The following is an 8,199-nucleotide window of genomic DNA, read 5'->3' as shown; positions in this document are numbered from 1 at the left end:
TTTGGTTTTGTATTCGGCAAAATGAAATTATTTGAATGACCATTGTCCCAAAAATGAGATTTTAGCCTATATGGTTAAAAGTTTGATAAATATTAATGTTGAATTTGTCCCTCGATGTCCTTTATTGCGTAACATAATATTTGAACCAATTTTGTTTTAAATTTGGTAAATAGAAAGTAATGAGATGACCCTTATCGCGAAAACGAGATTTTAGCTTATATTGTTACATGTTTGTTAAATATGAAGGTTGAACATGTCCCTCGATGTCCCTTGGTGCAAAACATGATATGTGAACCTATTTGGTTTGAAATTCGGTAAAATGAAAGTATTGAAATGACCCTTGTCGCGAAAATGAAATGTTAGCCTATGTGGTTAGAAGTTTGATAAACAGTGAACTTGTCCCTCGATGTCCCTTGATGCGAAACATGATATGTGAACCTATTTGGTTTTATATTCGGAAAAATGAAAGTGTTGGAATGACTTTGTCGCGAAAATGAGATTTTAGCCTATATGGTTAAAAGTTTGATAAAGGTTGAACTTGTCCCTCGATCTCCCTTGATATGAAACATGATATGCGAACCTATTTGGTTTTGTATTCGGCAAAATGAAATTATTTGAATGACCATTTTCCCAAAAATGAGATTTTAGTCTATATGGTTAAAAGTTTGATAAATATTAATGTTGAATTTTTCCCTCGATGTCCTTTATTGTGTACCATAATATTTGAACCAATTTCGTTTTAAATTTGGTAAATAGAAAGTAATGAGATGACCCTTATCGCGAAAACGAGATTTTAGCTTATATTGTTAAGGTTGAACATGTCCCTCGATGTCCCTTGATGCGAAACATGATATGTGAACCTATTTGGTTTGAAATTCGGTAAAATGAAAGTATTGAAATGACCCTTGTCGCGAAAATGAAATGTTAGCCTATCTGGTTAGAAGTTTGATAAACAGTGAACTTGTCCCTCGATGTCCCTTGATGTGAAACATGATATGTGAACCTATTTGGTTTTATATTCGGAAAAATGAAAGTATTGAAATGACTTTGTCGCGAAAATGAGATTTTAGCCTATATGGTTAGAAGTTTGATAAAGGTTGAACTTGTCCCTCGATCTCCCTTGATATGAAACATGATATGCGAACCTATTTGGTTTTGTATTCGGCAAAATGAAATTATTTGAATGACCATTGTCCCAAAAATGAGATTTTAGCCTATATGGTTAAAAGTTTGATAAACAGTGAACTTGTCCCTCGATGTCCCTTGATGCGAAACATAATATGTGAACCTATTTGGTTTCATATTCGGAAAAATGAAAGTATTGGAATGACTTTGTCGCGAAAATGAGATTTTAGCCTATATGGTTAGAAGTTTGATAAAGGTTGAACTTGTCCCTCGATCTCCCTTGATATGAAACATGATATGTGAACCTATTTGGTTTTGTATTCGGCAAAATGAAATTATTTGAATGGCCATTTTCCCAAAAATGAGATTTTAGCCTATATGGTTAAAAGTTTGATAAATATTAATGTTGGATTTTTCCCTCGATGTCCTTTATTGCGTAACATAATATGTGAACCAATTTCGTTTTAAATTTGGTAAATAGAAAGTCATGAGATGACCCTTATCGCGAAAACGAGATTTTAGCTTATATTGTTACATGTTTGTTAAATATGAAGGTTGAACATGTCCCTCGATGTCCCTTGATGCGAAACATGATATGTGAACCTATTTGGTTTGAAATTTGGTAAAATGAAAGTATTGAAATGACCATTGTCGCGAAAATGAAATGTTAGCCTATGTGGTTAGAAGTTTGATAAACAGTGAACTTGTCCCTCGATGTCCCTTGATGTGAAACATGATATATGAACCTATTTGGTTTTATATTCGGAAAAATGAAAGTATTGGAATGACTTTATCGCGAAAATGAGTTTATTGCCTATATGGTTAGAAGTTTGATAAAGGTTGAACTTGTCCCTCGATCTCCCTTGATATGAAACATGATATGTGAACCTATTTGGTTTTGTATTCGGCAAAATGAAATTATTTGAATGACCATTGTCCCAAAAATGAGATTTTAGCCTATATGGTTAAAAGTTTGATAAACAGTGAACTTGTCCCTCGATGTCCCTTGATGCGAAACATAACATGTGAACCTATTTGGTTTTGTATTCGGCAAAATGAAATTATTTGAATGACCATTTTCCCAAAAATGAGATTTTAGCCTATATGGTTAAAAGTTTGATAAATATTAATGTTGGATTTTTCCCTCAATGTCCTTTATTGTGTACCATAATATTTGAACCAATTTCGTTTTAAATTTGGTAAATAGAAAGTAATGAGATGACCCTTATTGCGAAAACGGGATTTTAGCTTATATTGTTACATGTTTGTTAAATATGAAGGTTGAACATGTCCCTCGATGTTCCTAGATGCGAAACATGATATGTGAACCTATTTGATTTGAATTTCGGTAAAATGAAAGTATTGAAATGACCCTTGTCGCGAAAATGAAATGTTAGCCTATGTGGTTAGAAGTTTGATAAACAGTGAGCTTGTCCCTCGATGTCCCTTGATGCGAAACATGATATGTGAACCTATTTGGTTTCATATTCGGAAAAATGAAAGTATTGGAATGACTTTGCGCGAAAATGAGATTTTAGCCTATATGGTTAGAAGTTTGATAAAGGTTGAACTTGTCCCTCGATCTCCCTTGATATGAAACATGATATGTGAACCTATTTGGTTTTGTATTCGGCAAAATGAAATTATTTGAATGACCATTGTCCCAAAAATGAGATTTTAGCCTATATGGTTAAAAGTTTGATAAACAGTGAACTTGTCCCTCGATGTCCCTTGATGCGAAACATAATATGTTAACCTATTTGGTTTTATATTCGGAAAAATGAAAGTGTTGGAATGACTTTGTCGCGAAAATGAGATTTTAGCCTATATGGTTAGAAGTTTGATAAAGGTTGAACTTGTCCATCGATCTCCCTTGATATGAAACATGATATGTGAACCTATTTGGTTTTGTATTCGGCAAAATGAAATTATTTGAATGACCATTTTCCCAAAAATGAGATTTTATCCTATATGGTTAAAAGTTTGATAAATATTAATGTTGAATTTGGCCCTCGATGTCCTTTATTGCGAAACATAATATTTGAACCAATTTTGTTTTAAATTTTGTAAATAGAAAGTAATGAGATGACCCTTATCTCGAAAACGAGATTTTAGCTTATATTGTTACATGTTTGTTAAATATGAAGGTTGAACATGTCCCTCGATGTCCCTTGATGCGAAACATGATATGTGAACCTATTTGGTTTGAATTTCGGTAAAATGAAAGTATTGAAATGACCCTTGTCGCGAAAATGAAATGTTAGCCTATGTGGTTAGAAGTTTGATAAACAGTGAGCTTGTCCCTCGATGTCCCTTGATGCGAAACATGATATGTGAACCTATTTGGTTTCATATTCGGAAAAATGAAAGTATTGGAATGACTTTGTCGCGAAAATGAGATTTTAGCCTATATGGTTAGAAGTTTGATAAAGGTTGAACTTGTCCCTCGATCTCCCTTGATATGAAACATGATATGTGAACCTATTTGGTTTTGTATTCGGCAAAATGAAATTATTTGAATGACCATTGTCCTAAAAATGAGATTTTAGCCTATATGGTTAAAAGTTTGATAAACAGTGAACTTGTCCCTCGATGTCCCTTGATGCGAAACATAATATGTGAACCTATTTGGTTTTATATTCGGAAAAATGAAAGTGTTGGAATGACTTTGTCGCGAAAATGAGATTTTAGCCTATATGGTTAGAAGTTTGATAAAGGTTGAACTTGTCCATCGATCTCCCTTGATATGAAACATGATATGTGAACCTATTTGGTTTTGTATTCGGCAAAATGAAATTATTTGAATGACCATTGTCCCAAAAATGAGATTTTAGCCTATATGGTTAAAAGTTTGATAAACAGTGAACTTGTCCCTCGATGTCCCTTGATGCGAAACATAATATGTGAACCTATTTGGTTTTGTATTCGGCAAAATGAAATTATTTGAATGACCATTTTCCCAAAAATGAGATTTTAGCCTATATGGTTAAAAGTTTGATAAATATTAATGTTGGATTTTTCCCTCAATGTCCTTTATTGTGTACCATAATATTTGAACCAATTTCGTTTTAAATTTGGTAAATAGAAAGTAATGAGATGACCCTTATTGCGAAAACGGGATTTTAGCTTATATTGTTACATGTTTGTTAAATATGAAGGTTGAACATGTCCCTCGATGTTCCTAGATGCGAAACATGATATGTGAACCTATTTGGTTTGAATTTCGGTAAAATGAAAGTATTGAAATGACCCTTGTCGCGAAAATGAAATGTTAGCCTATGTGGTTAGAAGTTTGATAAACAGTGAGCTTGTCCCTCGATCTCCCTTGATGCGAAACATGATATGTGAACCTATTTGGTTTCATATTCGGAAAAATGAAAGTATTGGAATGACTTTGTCGCGAAAATGAGATTTTAGCCTATATGGTTAGAAGTTTGATAAAGGTTGAACTTGTCCCTCGATCTCCCTTGATATGAAACATGATATGTGAACCTATTTGGTTTTGTATTCGGCAAAATGAAATTATTTGAATGACCATTGTCCCAAAAATGAGATTTTAGCCTATATGGTTAAAAGTTTGATAAACAGTGAACTTGTCCCTCGATGTCCCTTGATGCGAAACATAATATGTGAACCTATTTGGTTTTATATTCGGAAAAATGAAAGTGTTGGAATGACTTTGTCGCGAAAATGAGATTTTAGCCTATATGGTTAGAAGTTTGATAAAGGTTGAACTTGTCCATCGATCTCCCTTGATATGAAACATGATATGTGAACCTATTTGGTTTTGTATTCGGCAAAATGAAATTATTTGAATGACCATTTTCCCAAAAATGAGATTTTAGCCTATATGGTTAAAAGTTTGATAAATATTAATGTTGAATTTGTCCCTCGATGTCCTTTATTGCGAAACATAATATTTGAACCAATTTCGTTTTAAATTTGGTAAATTGAAAGTAATGAGATGACCCTTATCTCGAAAACGAGATTTTAGCTTATATTGTTACATGTTTGTTAAATATGAAGGTTGAACATGTCACTCGATGTCCCTAGATGCGAAACATGATATGTGAACCTATTTGGTTTGAATTTCGGTAAAATGAAAGTATTGAAATGACCCTTGTCGCGAAAATGAAATGTTAGCCTATGTGGTTAGAAGTTTGATAAACAGTGAGCTTGTCCCTCGATGTCCCTTGATGCGAAACATGATATGTGAACCTATTTGGTTTCATATTCGGAAAAATGAAAGTATTGGAATGACTTTGTCGCGAAAATGAGATTTTAGCCTATATGGTTAGAAGTTTGATAAAGGTTGAACTTGTCCCTCGATCTCCCTTGATATGAAACATGATATGTGAACCTATTTGGTTTTGTATTCGGCAAAATGAAATTATTTGAATGACCATTGTCCCAAAAATGAGATTTTAGCCTATATGGTTAAAAGTTTGATAAACAGTGAACTTGTCCCTCGATGTCCCTTGATGCGAAACATAATATGTGAACCTATTTGGTTTTATATTCGGAAAAATGAAAGTGTTGGAATGACTTTGTCGCGAAAATGAGATTTTAGCCTATATGGTTAGAAGTTTGATAAAGGTTGAACTTGTCCATCGATCTCCCTTGATATGAAACATGATATGTGAACCTATTTGGTTTTGTATTCGGCAAAATGAAATTATTTGAATGACCATTGTCCCAAAAATGAGATTTTAGCCTATATGGTTAAAAGTTTGATAAACAGTGAACTTGTCCCTCGATGTCCCTTGATGCGAAACATAATATGTGAACCTATTTGGTTTTGTATTCGGCAAAATGAAATTATTTGAATGACCATTTTCCCAAAAATGAGATTTTAGCCTATATGGTTAAAAGTTTGATAAATATTAATGTTGGATTTTTCCCTCAATGTCCTTTATTGTGTACCATAATATTTGAACCAATTTCGTTTTAAATTTGGTAAATAGAAAGTAATGAGATGACCCTTATTGCGAAAACGGGATTTTAGCTTATATTGTTACATGTTTGTTAAATATGAAGGTTGAACATGTCCCTCGATGTTCCTAGATGCGAAACATGATATGTGAACCTATTTGGTTTGAATTTCGGTAAAATGAAAGTATTGAAATGACCCTTGTCGCGAAAATGAAATGTTAGCCTATGTGGTTAGAAGTTTGATAAACAGTGAGCTTGTCCCTCGATCTCCCTTGATGCGAAACATGATATGTGAACCTATTTGGTTTCATATTCGGAAAAATGAAAGTATTGGAATGACTTTGTCGCGAAAATGAGATTTTAGCCTATATGGTTAGAAGTTTGATAAAGGTTGAACTTGTCCCTCGATCTCCCTTGATATGAAACATGATATGTGAACCTATTTGGTTTTGTATTCGGCAAAATGAAATTATTTGAATGACCATTGTCCCAAAAATGAGATTTTAGCCTATATGGTTAAAAGTTTGATAAACAGTGAACTTGTCCCTCGATGTCCCTTGATGCGAAACATAATATGTGAACCTATTTGGTTTTATATTCGGAAAAATGAAAGTGTTGGAATGACTTTGTCGCGAAAATGAGATTTTAGCCTATATGGTTAGAAGTTTGATAAAGGTTGAACTTGTCCATCGATCTCCCTTGATATGAAACATGATATGTGAACCTATTTGGTTTTGTATTCGGCAAAATGAAATTATTTGAATGACCATTTTCCCAAAAATGAGATTTTAGCCTATATGGTTAAAAGTTTGATAAATATTAATGTTGAATTTGTCCCTCGATGTCCTTTATTGCGAAACATAATATTTGAACCAATTTCGTTTTAAATTTGGTAAATTGAAAGTAATGAGATGACCCTTATCTCGAAAACGAGATTTTAGCTTATATTGTTACATGTTTGTTAAATATGAAGGTTGAACATGTCACTCGATGTCCCTAGATGCGAAACATGATATGTGAACCTATTTGGTTTGAATTTCGGTAAAATGAAAGTATTGAAATGACCCTTGTCGCGAAAATGAAATGTTAGCCTATGTGGTTAGAAGTTTGATAAACAGTGAGCTTGTCCCTCGATGTCCCTTGATGCGAAACATGATATGTGAACCTATTTGGTTTCATATTCGGAAAAATGAAAGTATTGGAATGACTTTGTCGCGAAAATGAGATTTTAGCCTATATGGTTAGAAGTTTGATAAAGGTTGAACTTGTCCCTCGATCTCCCTTGATATGAAACATGATATGTGAACCTATTTGGTTTTGTATTCGGCAAAATGAAATTATTTGAATGACCATTGTCCCAAAAATGAGATTTTAGCCTATATGGTTAAAAGTTTGATAAACAGTGAACTTGTCCCTCGATGTCCCTTGATGCGAAACATAATATGTGAACCTATTTGGTTTTATATTCGGAAAAATGAAAGTGTTGGAATGACTTTGTCGCGAAAATGAGATTTTAGCCTATATGGTTAGAAGTTTGATAAAGGTTGAACTTGTCCATCGATCTCCCTTGATATGAAACATGATATGTGAACCTATTTGGTTTTGTATTCGGCAAAATGAAATTATTTGAATGACCATTGTCCCAAAAATGAGATTTTAGCCTATATGGTTAAAAGTTTGATAAACAGTGAACTTGTCCCTCGATGTCCCTTGATGCGAAACATAATATGTGAACCTATTTGGTTTTGTATTCGGCAAAATGAAATTATTTGAATGACCATTTTCCCAAAAATGAGATTTTAGCCTATATGGTTAAAAGTTTGATAAATATTAATGTTGGATTTTTCCCTCAATGTCCTTTATTGTGTACCATAATATTTGAACCAATTTCGTTTTAAATTTGGTAAATAGAAAGTAATGAGATGACCCTTATTGCGAAAACGGGATTTTAGCTTATATTGTTACATGTTTGTTAAATATGAAGGTTGAACATGTCCCTCGATGTTCCTAGATGCGAAACATGATATGTGAACCTATTTGGTTTGAATTTCGGTAAAATGAAAGTATTGAAATGACCCTTGTCGCGAAAATGAAATGTTAGCCTATGTGGTTAGAAGTTTGATAAACAGTGAGCTTGTCCCT

The sequence above is a fragment of the Medicago sativa genome, chromosome 8 (genome assembly GCF_051527215.1).
Source record: "Medicago sativa cultivar Bolivia chromosome 8, Bolivia_mono, whole genome shotgun sequence".
Taxonomy (NCBI): domain Eukaryota; kingdom Viridiplantae; phylum Streptophyta; class Magnoliopsida; order Fabales; family Fabaceae; genus Medicago; species Medicago sativa.
The sequence above is the reverse complement of the archived record's forward strand: the minus strand, read 5'-3'. Positions refer to the sequence as shown.